The sequence below is a fragment of the Salmo salar genome, chromosome 10, assembly GCF_965601325.2.
Source record: "Salmo salar chromosome 10, fSalSal1, whole genome shotgun sequence".
In the NCBI taxonomy this organism is placed as follows: Eukaryota; Metazoa; Chordata; class Actinopteri; order Salmoniformes; family Salmonidae; genus Salmo; species Salmo salar.
In genome coordinates this window covers 64988041-65015883 of record NC_138300.1, presented here as the reverse complement: position 1 = coordinate 65015883, position 27843 = coordinate 64988041, and the positions used below count along the sequence as shown (strand labels likewise).

General features: G+C 40.4%; 1 protein-coding gene across 3 annotated transcripts in view; it reads right to left on the bottom strand.

The window, feature by feature from the left end:
• peak1 (pseudopodium-enriched atypical kinase 1) overlaps nt 1-27843 on the bottom strand; it is a 298755-nt gene that overhangs the window by 133212 nt on the left and 137700 nt on the right. For all 3 annotated transcript variants that reach the window (XM_014123825.3, XM_014123826.3, XM_014123827.3), the window contains one exon: nt 22569-22651. The gene's annotated coding sequence lies outside the window, so the exon portion shown is untranslated. The remainder of the gene's footprint in view (nt 1-22568; nt 22652-27843) is intronic.

Below are 27843 nucleotides of genomic sequence, written 5' to 3'. Positions count from 1 at the left end.
CCAGATGCAAAGGAGATGTGTCGTGATGCATGAGGCAAATGTTGGTCACACCAAATACTGACTGGTTCTCATCCACGCCCCTACCTTTTTTTTAAGGTATCTGTGACCAACAGATGCATAAATGTATTCCTAGTCATTATGAAATACATAGATTAGGGCCTAATGAATTAATTTCAATTGACCTATTTCCTTACATGAACTGTTACTCAGTAAAATCCTTAATTGTTGCATTTATATTTTTGTTCAGTGTAGAAAAGACAATGGACCTATATATAAAAATTTTCAAAAAGATCCTCTTTGAGAACTAAAATAAAAGCTAGGCAGTCAGGGAGAATCTGACATTCAAAAATGTATGCATTCTGGAGTATTTTTGTCATGGCATTGATTTTGTTATGTTTGAACCACAGCAAAATGTGAAAAATTGCAGGAAATTTGCTTTAAAACAGCTACATTTTGTCACGTCGGCCAACAGGAGGGCCTCAAAAAAAATTGTCAGCGACCGCACCCTGGGCCACATCCATGGCCATTCCCCCGCCACGCTTGCCACCTAAACCACATTTTGATCAATAAATAAATCTGGGATAAGATAGATGTGTATCCTTTTCAAATGAGGGAAAGATGGATGTACAATATCCTTGTCAAACTTTAAAAAGAGTATCCAAAACAAACAGCGGCAGTGGCTTGTTCTTATGCTGGGAAATCCTCATTAGCATCCCAAAGCGTGCCCCTTTTCAGAGGGAGTGAATGGGGGAAACTGAGGTCTCTAGCTGAGTGCATTATACAGCGGAAGCTGAATGCTCAGAGCTATGAGATTTTCTGCTGTTTTATGGCAGGAGGTTTACATAATAAAAGCACAAAATCAGCACCAGTGTATCTAATATGAAAAGATACGGAGTCATTGAGGAGCAGGCTACCGTCCACCATTTGCAAGCCAGAGTTAGCAGCTATACACTAGCCGTTGGACAAAGCTATAGCCACCAAACTATCAGTCTCTGTGGCTGTTAGCAAGTTCGGCCATCCGCTAAAGAGCTATTCAACTGCAGGCCATAGTTGGCTATTCTTGACTTGAGGTAGGAGTTAGCTACTGACTAGCCATTATTCACCAGCAATTTTTCTACATTCCAAGTTACTGCCCTGATCTACATACAGTGCCTTCAGAAAGTATTCATACCCCTTGACTTATTCCACATTTTCTTGAGTCAAAGCCTGAATTCAAAATGGATTAAGTATATGCATTTTCCTCACCCATCTAGACACAATACCCCATAATGACAAAGTGTAAACATGTTTTTAGAAATGTTAGCAAATTTATTGAAAATAAAATACAGAAATATACCATTTACATAAGTATTCACACCCCTTTGCTATGACACTCCACATTGAGCTCAGGTGCATCCAATTTCCTTAGATCGTCCTTGAGATGTCACTACAACTTGTTTAGAGTCCACCTGGGGCCAATTCAGTTGTCTGGACATGATTTAGAAAGAAAAACACTTGTCTATATATGGTCCCAGTTGACAGTGCATGTCAGAGCAGAAAATATACCATGAAGTCCAAGGAACTGTCCTTATATCTCCAGAATCAAATTGTGATGAGGCATATATCTGGGGAAGGGTATAAAACCATTTGTAGAGTGTTTAAAGTTTCAAAGATCACAGTGGTCTCTATCATTGGGAAATTGAAAAAAATATGGAACTACCCAGTCTCTGCCTATAGCTGGCCGTCCGACCAACCGGGCAAGAAGGACCTTGGTCAGGGAGGTGACCAAGAACCCAATGAGCACTCTGAACTCTGACAGAACTACAGAGTTCCTTGGTTGAGATGGGAGAACCTGCCAGAAGGACAACAGTCTCTACAGCACTTCACCAATCTGAGCTTTATGGGAGAGTGCCCAGATGGAAGCCACTCCTCAGAAAAAGGCACATGACAGCAAGCCTGGAGTTTGCAAAAAGGCATGTGAAAGACTGAGACAATAAGGCAAAAGACATGAGACAAACATGTTACTCCTTGGCCTGAATGCAAAGCACATGTCTGGGGAGAACCAGGCACAACTCACCACCAGTCTAACACCATCCCTACTGGGAAGCATGGTGGTGGCAGCAACATGCTATGGGATGCTTTTCAGCGGAAGCGACTTGGAGACTGGCAAGGATAGAGTGAACAATAAATGGAGCCAAAAACAGGCAAATTCTCGATGAGAACCCGCTTCAGAGTCCAAACAACCTTAAGCTATGGCAAAGATTTACATTCAAACAGGACAATGACCCCAGGCATACAGTCAAAGCAAAGCTGGAATGACTTCAGAACAACAATATGAAAGTTCTTGAGTAGCACAACCAATCTGTGAAAATACCTGAACATTGTTGTTTACCGCCACTCCCCATCTAATTTAACAGAGCTTGAGAAAATCTGCCAGGAAGGATGGGAGAAAATCCAAATGTGCAAAGCTGATACAGACATACCCGAGAAGACTCAAAGCTGTAATCGCCATGAAAGGTGCTTCTACAAAGTATTGACTCGGGGGTGTGAATATTTATGTAAATTAGATATTTCTGTATTTCATTTTCAATAAATGTGCAAACATTTCTAAAAACATGTTTTCACTTTGTCATTATTGGGTATTGTGTGTAGATGGGTGAGAAATTATATTTAATTCATTTTGAATTCAGGCTGTAATGCAACAACATGTGGAATAAGTCAAGGGGTATGAATACCATGTTAGAATCCCCTTTGGTAGCAATTACAGCTGTGAGTCTTTCTGGGCAAGTCTCCAAGAGTTTTCACACCTGGATTGTACAATATTTGCACAATATTCTTTTAAAAATGATTCAAGATCTGTGAAGCATTTTAAAAAATGTCACTAACCCTACCATCCCTCCCCTAATTGGAGTAAACTAAGGAACAACAACACTTAGGCTTCTACTTCCAGCTTATGCACACTATATACATTTTACAGACACAATCTATTTTAAAATAGTTAAATCTACCCTCACCCTCTCCCATATTTTTCTGATGTCCATCCAGTTTGATTTCTATTTTCCATATATTTTGAACTGTGCTGTTTCACAAAAGTTCTAAACCTATACACATTTTACAGACACAGTATATTTTACATTTGTTATCTTGTTATTAGTCCCACCCTTCAGCTCCATTCAACTTCTCCCATCTATCTCTTAACACCATCCATATTGGATTTCTATTTGCCATATATTTTTCAACTGTGCTGTGATGCTTCACAAAAGGTCTGAACATTTCCATTCTCATAGTTTCTACAGATTGTAGATTAAAGTTACATTTTTTTGCTAAAAGTATTACGATATATTTTTGCTCGATTGACTATGACTTTTCAGATCACCCAGTACTGCTATCTGCAGCGTTAACTCCTGGTAAATGTTGCAATTCTTCAGCCATTCCTGGACCTGTGACCAAAAACAAGCTACATATGGACAGTAGCAAAATAAATGATCTAATGACTGTCTCTTCACAGCAAAATCTGCAGAGCTGGGAAGGTTGTATCCCCATATATACATAAAAAAAAAATCTATTGTATAATAATTTTAATTGAAAAATATGTTTTTCGTATGAGTTCATAAACCATATGCCATGGAATAGATACATTGAAAATCTCTCCCAACTATTTTGCAATCTTTATGGCACAGCTGTCATTTTTTTGGTCCCTAAATGAAACTGGTATATTTTTTTATTTTCTTTAAACAATTTTGGTCTTTAATGCACTTGCCTCTTCCATTTTTGCGGTAATGCTGCAATTAATTGGTTGTGTAATTCCGGGTAGAGCAGACATTTCCATATGTCTGTGTTAGTTGCATGTCTGACATAACTCCACCAGTCCTATTTATGATATAATTTACAAAGATGACCTTTTCTAAATGTATTTTATCGAAAAATAATAGTTTATCAATTAGTATATTTGAGTTTAACCAAAATATTTGTTGTATTATTTGTTTTCTTGTGTATTAAACTGAAATTGCAACCATCTCTCTATGGCTTGTTTTAAAAAATATTTTGGAGATGATTTCATTTTCACTGAAAGTGAGCAATTGTAATCTGAATAACAGGAAAAAGGCCATTCTTGAACATGGGTTCAGACATTCTTACTAATTGGCTAGAGAACCAGTTTGGATTTAAGTATAACTTTTGTATGACTGATGCCTTTAGTGAGAGGTCTAATGCTTTAATATTTAATAATTTCTTCCCTCCAAATTCATATTAATTATATAAATAGTCAATTTTATTTTTGTCTGGCCTGCCATACCAATTAAAACTGAATATTTTTTGGTCATATAATTTAAAAAAAACAGGTCGCTTGGTGTAGGCAAGACGATAAGCAAATAGGTAAACTGGGCTATGACTAAAGAGTTAATCAGGGTGATTTTTCCACAAATATACAGTTATTTTCCTTTCCATGGTAGGAAGATCTAATCTATTTTTGCTAACTCCTATGAAAATTTATGAGTGAGAATTTCTTTCTTTCGGGATAGTATGTCCACATCCCCGTCAGACAATTTTATTGGTTAACTACAAGGTAATGAAAAAGTTTTATTTTTTAGTGATCCAATACGTAATATCATTTGGTTTTAATCCAGAGAGGTTAGTAAAAGTATATAGATCCTCTATGAGGCTGTGGAGGGATCCAAATTGTGGATTTAAAAGAGAACATGAATCATCAGTGTACAATGACACCTTGGATTTTAAGCCCTGGATGTCTAACCCCTTAACCTGTTATGGCTAGGGGGCAGTATTTTCACGGCTGGATAAAAAACATACCCGATTTAATCTGGTTACCACTCCTACCCAGTAACTAGAATATGCATATACTTATTACATATGGATAGAAAACACTCCAAAGTTTCTAAAACTGTTTGAATGGTGTCTGTGAGTATAACAGAACTCATTTGGCAGGCAAAAACCTGACAAGGTTTCAGGCAGGAAGTGGCCTGTCTGACAAGGTGTCGTTCTTCTTGTCTCTGTTTATTGAAGAGTGAGGATCTTAGCTGTCCCGTGACACTTCCTACGGCTGCCATAGGGTCTCAGAAGGCGGCAAAAAGCTGAATTGTGGCTTTGCAGGCTCTGGCTGAAACAAAGTAGCGCGTTTGGGTAGTGGCTGGTTACAGTACTGTGAGACTCAGGCTCGTGCCCGCGTCGACCGAAAGCTTTGTTTACTTTCCTCAGTTTAGCTAAAAGGAGATTCCCGGTCGGAATATTATTGCTTTTTTACGAGAAAAATCGCATAAAATTTGATTTTAAACAGCGTTTGACATGCTTCGAAGTACGGTAATGGAATATTTTGAATTGTTTTGTCATGAAACGCGCCGGGCGCGTCACCCTTCTTTACCCTTTGGATAGTGTCTTGAACGCACTAACAAAACGCCGCTATTTGGATATAACTATGGATTATTTGGAACCAAACCAACATTTGTTATTGAAGTAGAAGTTCTGGGAGTGCATTCTGACTAAGAACAGCAAAGGTAATCCAATTTTTCTTATAGTAAATCTGAGTTTGGTGAGTACCAAACTTGGTGGGTGTCAAAATAGCTAGCCTGTGATGGCCAGGCTATCTACTCAGAATATTGCAAAATGTGCTTTCACCGAAAAGCTATTTTAAAATCGGACATATCGAGTGCATAGAGGAGTTCTGTATCTATAATTCTTAAAATAATTGTTATGTTTTTTGTGAACGTTTATCGTGAGTAATTTAGTAAATTCACCGGAAGTGTTCGGTGGGAATGCTAGTCACATGCTAGTCACATGCTAATGTAAAAAGCAGATTTTTGATATAAATATGAACTTGATTGAACAAAACATGCATGTATTGTATAACATAATGTCCTAGGAGTGTCATCTGATGAAGATCATCAAAGGTTAGTGCTGCATTTAGCTGTGGTTTGGTTTTTGTGACATTATATGCTAGCTTGAAAAATGGGTGTCTGATTATTTCTGGCTGGGTACTCTGCTGACATAATCTAATGTTTTGCTTTCGTTGTAAAGCCTTTTTGAAATCAGACAGTGTGGTTAGATTAACGAGAGTCTTGTCTTTAAAATGGTGTAAAATAGTCATATGTTTGAGAAATTGAAGTAATAGCATTTCTAAGGTATTTGAATATCGCGCCACGGGATTCCACTGGCTGTTGACTAGGGTGGGACGCAAACGTCCCACCTAGCCCAGAGAGGCTAAATTATCTCCAATGTATCTTCCATGTAAAAACCTGTCTGATTAGGATGAATAATATCCGACAATACCTTTTTAATTATATGCGATAAGCATTTTGCTCAAATTTGTTATCACAACACTGAAGCGTAAGAGGCCTCCAATTTTTTACATTGACTGGATCTTTATATTTACCACTTGTATCCTGTTTCAGTAATAATGAAATCAGACCTTCTGATAATCTACCATTTATATAGGAGTGGTTAAAACATGCAAACAACGATCCTCTGAATATATCAAAAAAGGTTTGGTCTACTTCCACCGGTGTGCCATCCAGTCCTGGAGTTTTCCCGGACTTAAAGGCTTTAATTGCATCAAGAAGTTCCTCCTCTGTAATTTGGCCTTCACATGAGTCTCTGTACAGCTGTTAATTTTAAATTTTTAATTGAAAATAATCTATACAATTAGCTTAGGTTAGTGGAGATGGAGACTAAAACGAAAACATATGTTTAAGATTAAAAAGAATTTGGTGCATTTTTCCCCACATTCCATCCAGTTCACTTTATTTGTATAATATATTACACTTAATCTTTCTTGAAAAAGTGCATCCATTTCTTTTTGTTTTTCTTCTAACTTATTCTGAGGCTTTATGGTAATTGTTTTATTGCTATCTGTACTGTTAGTCCTTCCATTTCCTTTGTTCATATGGACACTTTTGACCTAAATTGCTTTCGTTTTAGAGATGAGTACTCAATAGCATGGCACATTTAAGTGTCCCATACAATAAGGGGATCTGCTGAACCTATGTTACGTCAGAAAAAGTCAGTTACAAATTCTTCTGTCCTAGTTAAAAACAAGTAATCAATCCAATATAAGCTTTGATACAATTTCCAATATGCACGCCCACGTGGAAATTCTGTAAGAGTAATATATATATGCCAATTATGTGATGGTCCGACTACATTCTGTCCCCTATAAACACTTTTTAAACTTTTGGTGCCAGAGAGAATGACATAAGTAATCAAGACAACTAGCTTGATTGAGCCGCCGCCATGCCTATCTCACTAGGTCAGGGTATTTAAGCCTCCATATATCCACTAGTTCCAATATATCCATGACATTTGTGATTTCCTTAAGTGCATGAGGGTGATAGTTTGTAGTGTTATTTCCATTATGGTCCACAGAAATATTTAAACCATATTATAATCTCCCACCATAATAAGAGTATTGTATTGCTAGTAGGGTTGATCAATTATTATATATATTTTCAAATAAGCGTGGGTTAACATTATTTAGACCATATAGGTTAATGAGCCATATCCGTTTATGGTCCAATAACATATTTAAAATCACCCACCTACCTTGATCTGTTTTGACAATATGCACATTCGGATCAAAATTACTGTTAATTAATATCACCCCTTCTGAATTTCTTTGCCCAAGGAAGAAATATATTCCCCCCCAACTTCATCTAAAATTGTTGAATGAGTTTCCTTTTAACAATAGATATTATATTCCGTCTCTTTTAGCCAGGTAAATACTGAGTCTTTTCTTATCTGCTAAGCACACATTGTACATAGACTTTTCTATTGTGTTATTGACTGTATGTTTGTTTTACTCCATGTGTAACTCTGTGTTGTTGTTTTTGTCGCACTGCTTTGCTTTATCTTGGCCAGGTTGCAGTTGTAAATGAGAACTTGTTCTCAACTGGCCTACCTGGTTAAATAAAGGTGAAATAAAACATGTTTCTTTTTAAAAGCCATTACAATTATAAAACGTTGACAGCCATTTTCATATCTTGTGATAGATTTTCAAGTTGATTTAAGTCAAAACTGTAACTATGCCACCCAGGAACATTCAACGTTGTCTTGGTAAGCAACTCCAGTGTATATTTGGCCTTGTGTTATAGGTTATTGTCCTATCGAAAGGTGAATGTCTCCCAGTGTCTGTTGGAAAGCAGACAACCAGGTTTTCCTCTAGGATTTTGCCTGTGCTTAGCTCTATTCCGTTTCTTTTTATCCTAAAAATCCCTGGTACATGACACTGACAAGCTTTCCCATAACCTGATGCAGCCACCACCATGGTATTCAGTGATGTGTTGTGTTTGCTCCAAACATAATTCTTTGTATTTCTTTGCCACATTTTCTTCTGTTTTATTTTAGTGCCTTATTGCAAACAGGATGCATGTTTTGGAATATTTGTATTCTGTACAGGCTTCCTTCTTTCACAGTCATTTAGCTTAGTATTGTGGAGTAACTACAATGTTGTTGATCCATCCTCAGTTTTGTCCTATCACAGCCAGTAAACTCTGTATCTGTTTTAAAGTCACATTTGGCCACATGGTGAAATCTCTGAGTGGTATCCTTCCTCTCTGGCAACTGACTGGGTGTATTGATACACCATCCAAAGTATAATTACTAATTTCACCATGCTCAAAAGGATATTCAACGTCTGCTTTATTTTTTCCCATCTACCAATAGGTGCCCCTTCTTTGCGAGGCATTGGAAAACCTCCCTGGTCTTTGTGGGTGAATCTTTGTTTGAAATTCACTCGACGGAGGGACCTTACAGAATTGTATTTGTCGGTGTACAGAGATGAAGTAGTCACTCAAAACTCATTTAAACACTATTATTGCACAGAGTCCATGAAACTTATTATGTGACTTATTAAGCATAGTTTTACTCCTGAACTTATTTAGGCTTGCCATAACAAATGGGTTGAATACTTATTGACTCAAGACATTTCAACTTTTCATGTTAAAATGATTTGTATACATTCCTAAAAACATAATTACACTGACATTATGGGGAATTGAGTAGACCAGTGACATCTCAATTTAATACATTTTAAATTCAGGCTGTAACACAACAACAGTTGGAAAAAGTCAAGGGGCGTGAATACTTTCTGAAGGCACTGTAGAAGATGCTCATAGGGAAATAAGAGATCCTGGCATAGTAGCCATTTTGTGTCTGATGAAGGAAGTTCACTGCTGACCAATCTGAGGGGTAGAGATAAACACATCTGAGTAGTAAATATGGTCAGTAAGATGAATTGCAGATGATATTGTAAATCCAACAATGAAAAACTAGCATCCCCATTCTACGAGCCGTTTCACTGCCAAATAATGCTCCTTCAGTCAATTTTCTGATTCCTTTTACAAAATAATATTAAGAAAAACATCTGTCCAACAATAAGGTTAACCTCTAATTACAACATTTAATATTTCACTCTCTCAATTACATTTATTTTCCAATTATCATCGGGGGGCTGCTGTCCAGGGAATTAAAATGTTAGTGCAGCATCAGGGAATGGGTTGTACTAAGAGTAATTGCCATCACAGGAGACATCCAGTCACCAAGCCTCTTTAATAGAGGTTTTAGTTCAAATCATTATGCAAGGTGGAGGTTGAAAGGACAGTATATTGGATGAAAACCACTTAAAACAGCATACCAGAATTACGGACAGCATCGATACTCATATAGTACACAGTCCAATATAACTATGTCACCTAATGTTTGTAAGATACGTTGCAAGGTACAGATACACCGTTGTGTAATACCAACAAACAAAAACAATGCCAATCACTGTTAGTAGAGTCATAAAACAGGTATCAGAGAATTACACAGTATTGCAGGACAGCAATTTCTTTCCCTAATGAGAGTCTGCTTTAATGCTAAAACAAGCCACTTAACATGACAAAAAGTGAGAGAGAAATAGGCAAACTAAGAAACAGTGGTTTGTTCCATATTGAACACTATTGACCGCAGACAGAGGGTGCCTGGATGTACTGAGAACTCCTCAGTAGCCTATAGGGCTGAGATAAAAGTGCCAGGCTTAACTCCTCAATCGATGCATCACAGCACTAAATGTCCCACCATATAATCTTTATTGGCTTGCTGGGCAATAACGCATATTATTGATGATCCACAACATTAAGTGCTATAATAGATTGTGTCCAGTGTGATGTACTATAGTGAAGGGCTGGCCGGTTCTCTCTATCTCTCTGTGTGTGTGTGTGTGTGTGGACTACCTAACCAAATCCGTGTTGGTCTAATACCGTAAACTGAAGGACAATCAGCATGTAGCACTGCTGCTTGTCTTACAAAAGACATTTGCGGTGGAAGGCTTCATTTTTGTCACTGTGTGGACACTTTGGAGCAGGAACACTGAAGGTTTCTCAGATGTGTTCCCAGAGAGTGCTTATTCACGCTGGATTTTCTCTAAACAGATTTACAATGCAAGATGCTGAGGGGATTCAACACAAGGCTTGCTGTGGCAAAAATAAACAGCCAGTAGCTAGGTTTCCAATTTGCAACAGATTTTCATGCAAATATTCTAAAATCTGCATAAAACAATATGCACATTTTCCAACCAGAGATTTGTTTCCATCAAACTGACATTATGCGGATAATAGCCTGTGCGTGATGACGTAATGCACATAAAAATGACTTTGACCGTTAAATTCCAATGTACTGAATGAAAAATACAGTTTGCGCCATCTCATTTTCAATTCTACTTATGGTTTTGTCACAAAAACTGCTGCGTTACTTAGCAGATGTTCCCACTCTGGTCTTGGCACACGCACTCTAGCCAACATCTTGCAGATACAGTGGGGGTAGGCTACCTACATTACGAGATTATTATGGAGAAGAGCGATATTATTTGTATTTGTCAAACATCAGCCAAGCATCAATCATGGAAAAGAGTATCAAGATCATCACCTTGCACATTTACCACCCTGTGAAGTTCATAACTCATTTCATAACTTATTTCATACATTTTACCGACACAAAAAGATCCAACCATGTCGAGCAAACAAATTGTCTGTCGGCATTTAAAAAGATTGTACCGGAATTTCATGTTTCCATTAGCTTGGTCATGCCTTCTTTCATGTGTCAGGTTATTCATCCACATGAAATGGTTGGATGGAGACGTGCTTAGAGATACACAGAATCACAAACACTCATATTTCTATTGTTTCCTTTTGTTTGTCATCCATCCATACAATACAAATAAGTAAATAAACGCTCCTACAACATTAAGTAACGTTCCAAAGTAGTCCCAAATGTTCAGGGAACTTTCTGAAAACTTGACATATTAACTTTCTTCAAATGTCCCCACTAAAGTACAAACAATTTGAGGTAACATATTGTTTTTTGGGTACGGTCCGTACCCCTGGAAGGGTTAATGAGCCTCCTAGGCCTGTTTTCCTCCCCTCTCCCCCTGGCCTCTCTGCCACTCAATGAGAAACAGAGCAGCCCTGCATTCTTCAAATTCTGAGGCATTTTGTCTTGCCGAGAGCGAGAGAGAAGGAAAGAAAGTGCATTCCAGGGCTGTGTGCTGTTGCGGAAGGTCTGGGAGTTATAGCATGGGAAAGACTCAGCAGAGTCCCTGGGGGAAGATGCATGCTGCCCCGGGGGCACCCACCAACCGGCAGTCAGAGAGCAGACAGAGAACAGGCAGCACTGAGAGATGTGTGGGTGTAGTACACTCAGATCAACACATGCACACACAAGCTTACACACACACACACACACACACACACACACACACACACACAATTCAAAGCACACACATTTTTCTGTAAACAAACAGACACTTAAATACTTCAACGGAAAATGAGTAACATCAGTACCAAGAACAAGTAAGGGGAAAAAATTACTGAAATATTCAGACACATTTCTTCAAGTTCAGTCCTCATGACTCACTCAAACACCTTTCCCTTTAAATTCTTAATCCACTGAGCACAACTACAACATATAAACCAGGGAGACAACCCCCAAACCACCCAGTGTTTCCAGAACGCATAAAAACATCCACATATTTTTATAGTCTCCAAGAACTTTGAGTTTTATGCACAATGAAGGGCAAGACCTCCACATGAAATGTCTTTCTTAACCAGCGCTGAATACCTCTCCAATAGCAACAGATGTCAACAGAGGCTTTCAGAGTGGCTCTAGTTGTGTCCTTAAGATGACACCCTGAGAGATCTTCACTGACACCAGGCTTCAGTTTTCAGAACCAAGGGCAAAAAGCACAAGCACAAGTGTGTGTGTGTATGTAAGTATGTCTGTATGTATGTATGTATGTATGTATGTATGTATATGTGCGCGTGTATGTACTTACTGGTGTGTGTGTGAACTTTGAGAGACAAAATTGTCACCACGCCGAAAGCATATGGGACATGAACAAATGTTTCTGTCGAGGCGCACATTGAAGATGCTAAAACAGTCGACATTTACTTTTCCTTTGCAAACAAAATGATTAATGAATAGAAAGATCAGTCAACCGCACAGTAGTATACAGTGCATTTGGAAAGTATTCAGACCCCTCGACTTTTTCCACATTTTATTACGTTGCAGCCTTATTCTAAAATGTATTAAATAAAACATTTTTCTCATGGGGTGGTAATAATTTAGGCAGGTTACCTTTGCTTCCTTGGGCACAGGGACTATGGTGATCTGCTTGAAACATGTAGGTATTAGACTCGGTCAGGGAGAGGTTGAAAATGTCAGTGAAGACACTTGACTGTTGGTCCGTGCATACTTTGAGTACACATCCTGGTAATCCGTCTGGCCCAGCGGCTTTGTGAATGTTGACCTGTTTAAAGATTTTGTTCACATCGGCTACCGAGAGCATTATCACACAGTGATCCAGAACATCTGGTGCTCTCGTGCATGCTTCAGTGTTGCTTGCCTCGAAGTGAGCATAAAAGGCATTTAGCTCATCTGGTAGGCTCGCGTCACTGGGCAACTCAAGTGTGGGTTTTCCTTTGTAGTCCGTAATAGTTTTCAAGCCCTGCCACATCCGACGAGCGTCAGAGCCAGTGTAGTAGGATTCAATCTTAATCCTGTATTGACGCTTTGCTTGTTTGATGGTTCATCTGAGGGCATAGCAGGATTTATTATCAGCATCCGGGTTAGTGTCCCAATCTTTGAAAGCGGCAGCTCTAGCCTTTAGCTCGATGCGGATGTTGCCTGTTGTCGTGTCTTTGGGGGTACCATTAAACTGAAGATATGTTTATCAATTAGCTCCCTGTAATTATTATCACGCGATTAAACTGATTAATCGTTTAATTGTAATTAACTAGGAGATCGGGGCACCAAGGAGAATATTCAGATTACAAAGCTATAATTTTCCTAATATAACTTTCCTGTACTATAATATTATATCCTATTATAGTATAGGCCGATTATCTTCTGGTTTAAATGGTGTATTTTACCTCGAGTCCAGTCTCATTCCAAACGTCGTAAATTGTTGTATCTGCACGAACCCAGTCTTTACTATAATCATCCATACATCAATTGTCTTAAAATCATTTATTTACTACACTAAGTAATTAACAGAAAACATACAAACAGTAATTATCGTCACAAAGGATTGGTAGAGGAATGTGCCCTTGTGGGCTAAACAGGCAGGTCGGCCTGTTGAACAATGGATCATAAAAGGTCAGCTGTGGCACACAGAGTTCGTTAATATTAACAATTGACAATTGAAGGCTCGCTCATTCGGGAACAATTGCAATCAATATATATTTACGCTCAGTGTGTCGTTCTGATTCTTGTTGGAGAGTAGTTCTGATGGAGAGTCTCTCTCTCGGTTAGAATGGATCTTTCAAAGCGACATTCATTAATGTCGTCATCAAATGGTTGTTTCGTTGGTCTTCGCGTTCAATGATATAATTTACTTAGCTGCAGACTAATAATTAATATCAAAGACTTGTTCTTATTCTGTCGGTATCAATAGTCTAAAAGTTAACCACGTGGTATGGTTCACTTTCAGTAGAGGAATTGGATGGTAAAACCTATAGGCCACGGAGTGTAGGCCTGGTCTGGTGAAATGTAAATCAGGGGGTGTTTTATAGTGCCCATAGAACAGGCTTGTCAAATGACGCCTGGTCCTGTATGGGTCCCTGGGGGCGTGCCTATGACTGAGTTAGATTTGGTTACAGAAATACAATTCTATCACATTACATCAGTACAATAGCATCTCATGTGTATTATAAAAGCTTTATCCTTATTAATACATTCTATACAACCATTATGTTGCAAGTCTCAAGCTGATGCTATTATATAAACAGTTTTATGGTAATATGGCTATATTGTCTCTTCTGAGTATCACAAAATTGTACCAAGCGGATCAGTTCGTAGCTGGATTCTTCACCAATCTTCCATACCTTCTCCAGCACACACATGTCGCTCGGTTCTCCAATTCTATGAGTTGGAAGAATTTCCTTTGTCTCTCTATGGGCCATGTGGCCAGAGACTCTCCTGGAATTTTAGAGTTTTTACAACCCTTTACACACAGGGCCTGGGTTGGGGGTGGTAGGTTGGGTGGTGGTGCAAAAGGGAGGGGGTCAACTGTCCTCCCTATACCAAAAGAGGCCAACGTCATGACACTGTAATCCATGGCTTCTGGTTGGGATATGTACATACAGTCACTGTGGGGACGACGTCGTCAATGCACTTATTGATGAAGGCGATGACTGAGGTGGTGTACTCCTCAATGCCATTGGATGAATCCCGGAACATATTCCAGTCTGCGCTAGCAATTCTCAACGTCCGCGGTGAGTAATTGCTGTTCTGATGTCTAGAAGTTATTTACGGTCATAAGAGACAGTAGCAGCAACATTATGTACACAGTTAAATTGTTAAAATATTTTTGACAAATCATTTGACCAATGTGTTATTGCGCTCATTTCTGGAGGGGAAAATTATATGTTAGATGGTGTCAGCATAATTTAATTTTAATTCATTTTGCAGTAGAATGTAATTTTAAAAAGTCACCCCAGACCCAGAAATCGCAGGGAGTTTGAAAGAAGAGACAACGTACAATGGCTATTGGCTATAGCAGTCATTTATTAATCCGACCCATAACCATTCAAACCTCGTGAAGAGAAAAGAAAGTTATCTACATGTTATTCTAGTCTATTATTTAAGCATGTCATTACAATAATGAAGGTATGGACAACAAAACATATTTCATTTAACTGTTGAGCGAGAGGAAGGAATGAAGCAACAATAGAGATGTGACGTAATACGCCAAACGTGGGGAAATATTATGAAAGGTAACGCACTTCAGCATACTAATTCTAAAAATGTAAAATAGGCCTTATTTTTCTAAATTAAAACCAAATTAGCTAGCCTAGATTTGTAAGTTTGTAGGCCACATGTCTCTCCCAGAATCATGGTTTGAAAGAGGTGCGTAATTTCAGTCCATATAGGCCTAATACAGTATACTATAATGCAGTGCAGAAATAGTTCACACAAAAAGACAACTGGAGCTTGTTCCATTTATTTACCCAAGAGAGCATAGATCTATGGACTTTTATGATTTTCTGTTGTGTGTAATATATGGTAAAGCCTATAATATGTATTGGATGACAGAACAATCGTTGGTGCATTTTTGGGCTTTGGCTCATAAAATGTCTTTAATGTAGGGCTCATCTGGCTCAGCCTTGAATTGTCAGTACCAATCAAAGCTCGAATCCAGACGTATTTAAAATGTTCTGCCGTCGGGCCCCGCTCGACAAAATGTATTTCAGGTGAACAGAATATGAGTTGGTATACTGTAGGCCTATGTTATCTGGCTACGGTCCATGGCAAAGGCTGTAGGGTTATTCATTTAGCTGACAAGATACAGTATGCTTATACAGTTGAAGTCGGACGTTTACATACACCTTAGCCAAATATATTTAAACTCAGTTTTTCACAATTCCTGGCATTTAATCCTTGTAAGAATTCCCTTTTTCAGGTCAGTTAGGATCACCACTTTATTTTAAGAATGTGAAATGTCAGAATAATAGTAGAGATGATTTATTTCAGCTTTAATTTCTTTCACCACATTCCCAGTGGGTCAGAAGTTTACATACAGTCAATTAGTATTTGGTAGCATTGCCTTTAAACTGTTTAACTTGGGTCAAACGTTTCAGGTAGCCTTCCACAAGCTTCCCACAATAAGTTGGGTGAATTTTGGCCCATTCCTCCTGACAGAGCTGGTGTAACTGAGTGAGGATTGTCAGCCTCCTAGCTCTCACACAATTTTTCAGTTCTACCCACACATTTTCTATAGGATTGAAGTCAGGGCTTTGTGATGGCCACTCCAATACCTTGACATTGTTGTCCTTAAGCCATTTTGCAACAACTTTGGAAGTGTGCTTGGGGTCATTGTCCATTTGGAAGACCCATTTGCGACCAAGCTTTAACTTCCAGACTGATGTCTTGAGATGTTGCTTCAATATATCCACATGTTTCTGTCTCATGATGCCATCTAGTTTTTGAAGTGCACCAGTCCCTCCTGCAGCAAAGCACCCCCACAACATGATGCTACCACCCCCGTGCTTCACGGTTGGGATGGTGTTCTTGGTCTTCAAATCCTCCCCCTTTTTCCTCCAAACATAATGGTCATTATGGCCAAACAGTTCTAGTTTTGTTTCATCAGACCAGAGGACATTTTCTCCAAAAAGTCCGATCTTTGTCCCCATGTGCAGTTGCAAACAGTAGTCTGGCTTTTTTATGGCGGTTTTGGAGCAGTGGCTTCTTCCTTGCTGAGCGGTCTTTCAGGTTATGTCGATATAGGACTCATTTTACTGTGGATATAGATACTTTTGTACCTGTTTCCTCCAGCATCTTCACAAGGTCCTTTGCTGTTGTTCTGGGATTGATTTGCACTTTTTGCACCAAAGTACGTTCATATCTAGGAGACAGAACGAGTCCCTTCCTGAGCTGTGTGATGGCTGCGTGGTCCCATGGTGTTTATACCTGCGTACTATTATTTGTACAGATGAATGTGGTACTTTCAGGCATTTGGAAATTGCTCCCAAGGATGAACCAGACTTGTGGAGGTCTACAATTTATTTTCTGAGGTCTTGGCTAATTTCTTTTGATTTTCCCAGGATGTCAAGCAAAGAGGCAATGAGTTTGAAGGTAGGCCTTGAAATACATCCACAGGTACATCTCCAATTGACCCAAATTATGTCAGAAGCTTCTAAAGACATGACATCATTTTCTGGAATTCTCCAAGCTATTTAAAAGGCACAGTCAACTTAGTGTATGTAAACATCTGACCCACTGGAATTGTGATACAGTGAATTAGAAGTGAAATAATCTGTCTGTAAACAACTGTTGGAAAAATGACTTGTGTCATGCACAAAATAGATGTCCTAACCGACTTGCCAAAACTATAGTTTGTCAACAAGAAATTTGTGGAGTGGAGTTTTAATGACTCCAACCTAAGTGTATGTAAACTTCCGACTTCAACTCAAAAATATCCTTTCTATTTCATTCAGCTGAGTTCAATTATATTATTCTTACTATAAATCATATAATATATATATATATATATATATATATACATATATATTATATGATTTATAGTAAGAATAATATAATTGAACTCAGCTGAATGAAATAGAAAGGATATTTTTCCCATTATAGGAGCAAGTGCGCATATGAAGTGGCAAATGTTGAGCGTAAAAGTGCTCAGTTTTTTGGCAACTTCAGTTGTGAATGAATGATACAAACCTTAGAATGTCATTGAAGTCAAATCATGCAGTGCAGTCTGAAAGTATTCAGACCCTTTGACTTTTTCCACATTTTGTTATGTTACTGCCTTATTCTAAAATGGATGATATGAGTAGCTAAGGAATAAATATAAGAACACTTATTTCACCCAAACTATGTATGCCATGGGATCTCCAACCTTGTTCCTGCAGCTACCCAGTGCTTCATTTGGGAAACCAAGTGAAATCTAGTCGGGAACATTGATAGTAACATGTTTACGCAACAAAACATATTTCACTAAACTGTTGACAGCCTGTCAGCGCGCTCAAGAAAGGAATAAAGGAGATGGAAACACAAGGTGGTGGGGACAGTGGTGATTTTAGCATGTAAATCTTGGTGGGGCAAAACAAAAACATTTGGCTGGATGCATGCCAGCAAAGCCACTACACAAAACAACACTAAACAAGACATTCATTGCACTATAGTGGTGACAGATGGTGCCCACAAACTGTTAGGGCCTAGATAACGCTGTCCTAACAGCAGAGTCCCAACAGCTGTCCCAACACCTTACCACTGCTACACCTGGCTATAAGCAGAGCCTTGTCTGGCAGCGAAACAGTTCATTCAGCCTCATTTACTGCCTTTAAAAAAAACATAGCTGATATGGCTGACTTGCTTAAACAAATGTGGTTTCTACTGACAATTGAGATGTACAACTATGGCATAAGGGAATGACGAGCAGATAAGAAAACTAGGACGAACGTAGTCAATATAACTATTTGTTCAGCACTTTTTACATTTTGTATTTAATCTAGCTTTTACTAGGCAAGTCAGTTAAGACAAATTCTTATTTACAATAACGGCCTACCCCGGCCAAACCCTCCCCTAACCCAGACGACGCTGGGCCAATTGTGTGCCGCCCTATTCGACTCCCGATCACGGCCGGTTGAAATACAACCCGGGATTGAACCCGGGTCTGTAGTGACGCCTCTAGCACTGCGATGCAGTGCCTTAGACAGCTGCAAAACTCGGGAGGCCCTTTTGAAATGTACTGCAAAAGAATTCAGAACATGGGCCGTTCTTAGAGTACACCAAGTCAGAACTGTAGGATAAATAAAGGGAGAATATAAGCAGACAATCAAAGCGCTTACAATATTCAATGATTATATTTCTCTAATACTGGCTATAGGCTACATGTGCACCACTAAGTCAGAACAGTAGGCTAAATTATGAAGGGAAAATTGACTTGCCTAGTTGAATAAAGGTTAAAAAAAAAAAAATTATAATAATCAAGTCTGGCATTCTCTTGATTTATGGTGCTTTAAAGACAACTGGGAACTCTGAAAAGAACAAAGTTGAATCATGATGATGCCAGTGATCTTCAGGTCGGAGCTCTAGAAAGAGGCCCAAGTTCCCGACTTGCAATTCCTAATTGGATGACCGTTCAAAATGTATTTTCCCCAGTTGGAGCTCGTTTTTTTCACCCCCAGAGTTCCCAGTTGTCTTGAACCCACCGAAGTCTAAGATTTCCCAGTTCCGAGTTTCTAGTTGTTTTGAGCGCGGCAGAAGTCATGATGGACTGACAGCTTGGCCAATGTTGAATGTTTATAAATTTTAAGCTTGGAAAAGAGACCCTTAAATTTGGCCTCTGCGTGCCTCCAGGTGCTCCACAAATGCGTCACACCCTCCATATGGAGCCTCCAAACATATTTTCGGATCAAGCATAAATTGGCTTTAAGAATGATTCTGTCCCATCGTTTTATATGCTTTAGAATGACACTTCTGGTTTTGGTGGGAAATACGGGTTTACCTGGGATAATATGCATTTTGTCTCGGGATTAACATTTATACCCTACGTCAACGTGCACATAAAGTTAACACAGTTCTATGGAATGTAAGGAGAAGAAGAGAATCAAAGACTGAATGTCATATTGCTGAGTCTACCTTTTACAAAAGGCTATGGGAAACGAGGGCAGGATCAGAGTGAATTTTAGCTTTAGGTCTAAAAACACTCACTGACGAATAGAGACCAAGGACACATTTCACAGTGGTGTGCAAAAAGCGTCATTTCTAACCTTGAGCCTAACTAAGTATGTGCTATATTTTCTCCCAGAACTTGACATTCAAAATGTCAAGTTTACACTACCGATTTGAGCCCGAGCCCGAGCCCTTAATGCCAGCGTCAATTTCTCCACTTGTTTCAATTGCCCATCCTCTCCATTTGCTCTAAATCAGGGATGAGCTCAAACGTGTGACTTTCTGTAGCCTTGGGGCATCATCAGTGCCTAACTGTATTCCTATATGAGGAAGGAGCATGGGTGAGTGAGTGAAAGACAGTGTGTGGTCTTCCCCCTCTTTTACATCTCTCATCTTTCATGTTTTAATGGCAGGATGGAGAGCAAGTAGTCAGTAACAACTCAAATAAGGCATGAGAAGCAGAGAGGAGCCGAGAGGCAGAGAGAGGAGCCGAGATGGGTGAAATTTAGCTCTTTCCCGTGGCACTGCCGAGACCCATACTGATGAGGATAATGGGCCACCAATCTTTTCAGTACAGACCCAGAGTTATTTCAGTAATGACTTAACCACTTTGGCTATGGCTCTGGCTGCCATAAAGCTACACTAGGTCAGGGGACTCCAGGGTATACAGGCTTTTGGCTATGGCTCTGGCTGCCATAAAGCTACACTAGGTCAGGGGACTCCAGGGTATACAGGCTTTTGGCTATGGCTCTGGCTGCCATAAAGCTACGCTAGGTCAGGGGACTCCAGGGTATACAGGCTTTTGGCTCTGGCTGCCATAAAGCTACACTAGGTCAGGGGACTCCAGGGTATACAGGCTTTTGGCTATGGCTCTGGCTGCCATAAAGCTACGCTAGGTCAGGGGACTCCAGGGTATACAGGCTTTTGGCTATGGCTCTGGCTGCCATAAAGCTACGCTAGGTCAGGGGACTCCAGGGTATACAGGCTTTTGGCTCTGGCTGCCATAAAGCTACGCTAGGTCAGGGGACTCCAGGGTATACAGGCTTTTGTCTATGGCTCTGGCTGCCATAAAGCTACGCTAGGTCAGGGGACTCCTGGGTATACAGGCTTTTGGCTATGGCTCTGGCTGCCATAAAGCTACACTAGGTCAGGGGACTCCAGGGTATACAGGCTTTTGGCTATGGCTGCCATAAAGCTACGCTAGGTCAGGAGACTCCTGGGTATACAGGCTTTTGTTCCAGCCCACACCTGATTCAACTAGTCAAGGACCAGACCTGATGCATAGCAAATGGGCTTACTCAGGAGGGTGCAACTTTACAAAATGATAATAAGCAAAGTTGTATGCTACATTTTGTGATGTGCCAGTGCAATACTATTATATTAAGCAACAAAAACACAGAGGGTTAATCATTGAAATATGATCATTTACATTTGAATAGAGAGCTTCACACATCCTGCATACAGCAGCGTATCACTTTGACCTGGCAGGCTTCCCATTCTCTGCACATATTATAATCTACGTGTCACAACACATGTATGAAATGTATCCAGACAGGTATCGTTAAAATATTTCACACTCGTCTCAAGACGAGCAGTTTGCTAGCAGTTAAGGTTTCACATGTTAATTCCCAGGCTGTTAATTCACACTTGGCAGTCTTGAGGAGCATGTTTTGGCTGCGGGCAAATTTGGACGTCCACTATACTATAGCTTCCCTCATATCATCATTGCTGGGGGAAAAAAACATAAGAAACGTACCCACTTACTTTACTTCTACATTACATAGCACTAATAATGCAATAATTTACCCACCTACTTCTAGAGAACAAAGCACCCATGGAGTTGTGAGGTGGATTCCATTTCAATTTCCAAGTCCTTCTAACTCAGGTTGTTGTACTGGAGACTTTGCATTTTCAATGGAAATACACTCTATGCTCTTTGGATTACAGACATTGGGGAGGAATCACATTGCATCTGGAGGCGAAATCCAAACAATCCAAACAAAGCAGGAACGTTTTGCTCTCCTATCCAGACAAAAGCGGAGCACACAGTCCCATCTGAGGGAATGAGGGAAGCTGGCCTAGACGCGAGACCTAGGAGACAAGTTTATGTCTCTGACTGAAGGAGGCACAGCAGATAGGAGGGCTCACATTCAACCTCCTGTCTCATACCCTCTCAGCTTGCCAGGCTGACTGCAACTCTCTGGTTATGTCAGAGCTCTTGGATGTGTGTGTGTGTGTGTTTATATGAGAGTGTCTGTTTGGTGTTTATATGAGAGAGTGCATGCGTGCGTGTGTGTGTGTGTGTGTGTGTGTGTGTGTGTGTGTGTGTGCGTGCGTGCGTGCGTGCGACACAACTACAGTCATTCACAAAATGTGAAGGGCAGCCGTGGGAGAAAGGTATTCAGGGATAATACAGTAACTAAAGGGAAGTTTCCCTACTGGCACAGACAAACAGTAACATCTGTGACAAGAGAAGCACAAACACAGCCGAGCAGAAAGCAGCCTTGGATGCAACACACATGGCTGCTCTTTACAGTCTTCAGCAAACGGGCCCCGAGACATATGGACAAGCAGTTTGTTAGCTGTAGGGTATTAAGGCGAAGAGATAAATCACCAAAACAATTTCTGGGGTGTGATTTTGTCCTGATTGTAATGGTTGTTTATTTTCTTGAGAAACTAAGATTTGTCATCAGAGGTGAGTACACTGCTCATTTCCTGAAGGCATAGAGTGCAGGAATATTATAGTAGTGTTCTAGTATTCTAAAATATATATTGGTTGTCTGGCCACACTTGTCCTCCATGTAACACTTCACTATATAGCTAACATAAGGGTAGAGGGAGAGACGGAGGACTATGGATCTTATTGCCGCAGACACACATACACATATTACAGCACAGAAGAAGAGTGAGCGGAGACAACTTACAGTGTAATGAATCACACAGCAGCCATGGACTCCCAGCGGCTCCCAGTAAACAGTGGTCGGACCAACACTATCACTGCTGGAGTCTGTGAGAGAGCGAGGAAGAGGGACAGGGAATCGAAGGGAGAAAGAGAAAGGGAGAGACAAAGGGGAAGAGGCAGAGAGAGAGAAGAAAAATTATTGTGAGAGATGGGGAGGGAGAGGTAGAGAGAGAGATAGGGAGGACAAAGAGAGCGGGAAAGAGAGAGCGGGAGAGAGAGATCTATTGTTATTTGCTTGCTTGAGATGATAACCATGTCACTCATTCAGACACACAGGGCGAGTGAACACAGATCAGAATACAGATTACATTATACACCTCCTACATGTACGCCAATGGTCTCTCCAGAGATGTTCGATCTGGTTCAATTCCGGGCTCTGGCTGGGCCACACAAGGACATTCAGAGACTTGTCCCGAAGCCACTCCTGCGTTGTCTTGGCTGTGAGCTTAGGGTCGTTGTCCTGTTGGAAGGTGAACCTTCGCCCCAGTCTGAGGTCCTGAGTGCTCTGGAGCGACTCTTTGTGGCGGGCCGGGCGCCTGCAGGCTGACCTCGGTCGTCAGGTGAAAGGGGTTTCCTCCGACACATTGATGCGGCTGGCTTCCAGGTTAAGCAGGCGGGTGTTAAGAAGCGCAGTTTGGCGGGTCATGCTTTGGAGGACGCATAACTCGAGCTTCGCCTCCCGAGCCATTTGGGGAGTTGCAGCGATGAGACAAGATCGAAATAGTCTTTCCCTAAATCCTGACTACCGTAATTTCCGGACTATTGAGCGCACCTGAATATAAGCCGCACCCACTGAATTTAAAAAATATATATATTTTGAACATAAATAAGCCGCAGGTGCCTACCGGTACATTGAAACAAATTAACTTTACACAGGCTTTAACGAAACACGGCTTGTAACAAAAATAAATAAGCTTTAACGAAACACGGCTTGTAACAAAAAATTTGCAGTAAACATTAGCCTACCAAGAAAGTCATTGGTCACTATCTTCTTCCTCCGTGCACTGAAACCACTGAAGTTATCTCCTTTAAAAAAAAAATGAAAGTGGGAAAAATCCATATATTAGCCATGTCATTGTTTAAGCCGCGAGGTTCAAAGCGTGGGAAAAAAGTTGCGGTTTATAGTCCGGAAATTACGGTCGTCTCCCGGTCCCTGCCGCTGAAAGACATCACTAGAGCATAATGCTGCCACCACCACGTTTCACCGTAGGTATGGTGCCAAGTTTCCTCCAGATGTGACGCTTGGCATTCAGGCCAAAGAGTTCAATCTTGGTTTCTCATGGTCTGAGAGTCCTTTAGGTGCCTTTTGACAAACTCCAATTGGGCTGTCATGTGCCTTTTACTGAGGAGTGGCTTCCTTCTGGCCACTCTACCATGAAGGCCTGATTGGTGGAGTGCTGCAGAGATTGTCCTTCTTGAAGGTTCTCCCCTCTCCACAGAGGAACTCCAGAGCTCTGTCAGAGTGACCGTTGGGTTCTTGGTCACCTCCCTGACCAAGGCCTTTCTCCCCCGATTGCTCAGTTTGGACGGGTGGCCAGCTCTAAGAAGAGTCTTGGTGGTTCCAAACTTCTTCCACTTAAGAATGATGCGAGGCCACTGTGTTCTTGGGGGCTTGCAATGCTGCATAATTTTTTTGGTACCCTTCCCTAGATCTGTGCCTCAACACAATCCTGTCTCGGAGCTCTACGGAAAATTCCTTCAACCTCTTGGCTTGGTTTTTGCTCTGACCTTATACAGACACGTGTGCCTTTCCAAATCATGTCCAATAAATAGAATTTACCACAGGTGGACTCCAATCAAGTTGTATAAACGTCAAGGAATTTCAATGGAAACTGCACCGAAGCTCAATTTCGAGTCTCATAGCAAAGGGTGTGAATACTTTTGTAAATAAGGTATCTGTTTTTTAATTTTAAATAAATGTGAAAACATTTCTATAAACCTGTTTTCGCATTGTCATTATGAGGTATTGTGTGCAGACTGATGAGGAAAAAATGTAATTTAATCAATTTTAGAGTAAGGCTGTAACATAGCAAAATGTGGAAAAAGTCAAGGGGTCTGAATACTTTCTGAATGCACTGTATACATAGCTTTTGATACGTGGGTTTAATGCACTATTAAGGAAAGAGAAAAGTCCTTTTCAGCGGAGAGTTATTTCTTTCTTTCCCATAAAAGAAGTAGAGTGGGAAGGTTAGGAGCCGTAGGCAGAGCAGCATTAGCATAACATCACCAGTATGGAATTGCATGTGTGTGTGTGTGTGTGTGTGCGCGTGTGTCCTTGCAGGCGTGTGGATGTTTTTAACCTGTTTGGGATAGCGGGCAGTATTTTCACGGTCGGATAAAAAAAAAAAAAAACGATTTAATCTGGTTACTACTCCTGCCCAGAAACTAGAATATGCATATAATTAGTAGATTTGGATAGAAAACACTCTAAAGTCTCTAAAACTGTTTGAATGGTGTCTGTGAGTATAACAGAACTCATATGGCAGGCCAAAACCTGAGAAGATTCTATACAGGAAGTGCCCTGTCTGACAATTTGTTGTCCTTCTGTAGCATCTCTATCGAAAATACAGCATCTGTGCTGTAACATGACATTTTCTAAGGCTTCCATTGGCTCTCAGAAGGCGCCAGAAAGTGTAATGGGGTGTCTGCTGTCTCTGGGCGAAGAACAGCAGGATCATTTGTTAGTGGTCAGCCTGGGAACAGTGAGACAGAGGCGCATTCACGAGAATTACATTTTTTTTTCTTTCAGCCTTTGAATGAATACAACGTCGCCCGGTTGGAATATTATCGCTATTTTACGAGAAAAATAGCATAAAAATTGATTTTAAACAGCGTTTGACATGCTTCGAAGTACGGTAATGGAATATTTTGAAAATTTTTTATCACGAAATGCGCTCGCGCGTCACCCTTCGGATAGTGACCAGAACGCACGAACAAAACGGAGCTACTTGAATATAACTATGGATTATTTGGAACCAAAACAACATTTGTTGTTGAAGTAGAAGTCCTGGGAGTGCATTCTGACGAAGAACAGCAAAGGTAATCCAATTTTTCTTATAGTAATTCTGAGTTTAGTGAGCACCAAACTTGGTGGGTGTCAAATTAGCTAGCCTGTGATGGCCGAGCTATCTACTCAGAATATTGCAAAATGTGCTTTCGCCGAAAAGCTATTTTAAAATCTGACACCGCAATTGCATAAAGGAGTTCTGTATCTATAATTCTTAAAATAATTGTTATGTTTTTTGTGAACGTTTATCATGAGTAATTTAGTAAATTCACCGGAAGTGTTCGGTGGGAATGCTAGTCACATGCTAGTCACATGCTAATGTAAAAAGCTGGTTTTTGATATAAATATGAACTTGATTGAACAAAACATGCATGTATTGTATAACATAATGTCCTAGGAGTGTCATCTGATGAAGATCATCAAAGGTTAGTGCTGCATTTAGCTGTGGTTTTGGTTTTTGTGACATTATATGCTAGGTTTGAAAAATGGGTGTCTGATTATTTCTGGCTGGGTACTCTGCTCACATAATCTAATGTTTTGCTTTCGTTGTAAAGCCTTTTTGAAATCGGACAGTGTGGTTAGATAAAGGAGAGTCTTATCTTTCAAATGGTGTAAAATAGTCATATGTTTGAGAAATTGAAGTAATAGCATTTCTAAGGTATTTGAATATCGCGCCACGGGATTCCACTGGCTGTTGACTAGGGTGGGACGTTTGCCCAGAGAGGTTAAGTTTGGAGGCGTGATCAGATTTGCCGAAGGGAAGGCGGGGGAGAGCCTTGTAGCCATCCCAGAGGGGGGAGTAGCAATGGTCCAGAGTCCTGCACGATTAGCACATGAGATGTGTTGATAGAACTTCAGTAGCGTTTTCCTCAGATGTCCATTATTAAATCCCCAGCTACAATAAATGTGGCCTTAGGATATGCGGTTTACAGTTTGCACAGAGTCCAGGGGGGCACCTCACATATTCCTGCTCATGGGTCCTTTACATGGAAATGCCCAACTGTGAAAAGTAATGTTGATTACAGAATAGGAATTGCCCATGGCTTTGCAGCATGAAAGCCTCTGATTTGTTTATAAAAGGTAGCGCTCTAGAAGTTCTGGCTCTCTTGAAAAGCCCTCTTTCTACAAAACCAAACAAAGACAAACGTAAAGACAATGCAAACATGCAAATTTGTATCTGTGCTGAGCTGAAGCAAGTTGCAACCAAGTCCGTGTGGGGTTAGGTTGGTATCAATGAGCGCTACAGGGAGATGGTGTCTTACAAGTTAGCGAATCGTCTCACCTGAGCGACACACCCTACTCCTTATCAAGTGCACTAAGTAGGGAATAGGGAGCCATTTGGAATGCTACCCAGATGTTTCTCACTCTCATTAACAGGACTGGGAGAGAGGCTAACCAGAGAGCAAGACTCGAAATGTCACCACGTGGTAAGTTCAGATCCATCACACGAGACAAAGCAGTGCTAGGCCAACAGAGGAGGGAAGGAGAGAAGGATAAGGAGGATGGTGCCGCATGGTTAACAGAGTAACATATTGCAACCTTGGATGGGAATACATAATGGCTAGCAACAACTAATTTACAAAGCCACTATAAAAGACCATATGATAAGTGTGTAACACATTGATTTAGACTACATATAGAATCCTTCAAATGCTTACTGTACATCAGTAGTCTTAGGTTGGCATGTTATAGCACCGCGGGTGTTGACATCAGTCTAAATTAGCATTGTCAAGCTTTAACCAAGGTAACCAAATGATAGAAAAGTCCACAGATGGGCACATTCAGCGTACAGTGTGAATGAAAGTCTATGATTATGTGTGTGGGTTTTAGACATGTGGTCAGTCCTTGTTTCAAGTCAATGGATTGCCACCCACAGTCCTTTTGGTAGCACCAACAGCAAGGGTGTGAAACAGCAGGGAGATGGTGCCAATGATGTGTGTGTCTGTCTGTCTGTCTGTGTGGTCAGTCTGGGTGTTTAATGGCAGAGGAAAGTGTTGTTGCAGTGAAACCCTTCAGTGATTGTCCACAGTGTGGGTGGCCCTGGGTGTTATTTAACACTCCCACAGACTGGCAGACAGCTTAGTGTTTCTCTTAGCTGGAAAGCTGTTGGAAAGGGACTCAATATCAAAGTCAATCTACATTTCATTTCAGCTATAGTGGAACTGCCATCAACTATACAGGAGCAGGAGTGAGTTGTAAAAAGATTTGGACATGCCTTTGGCCAAACAAA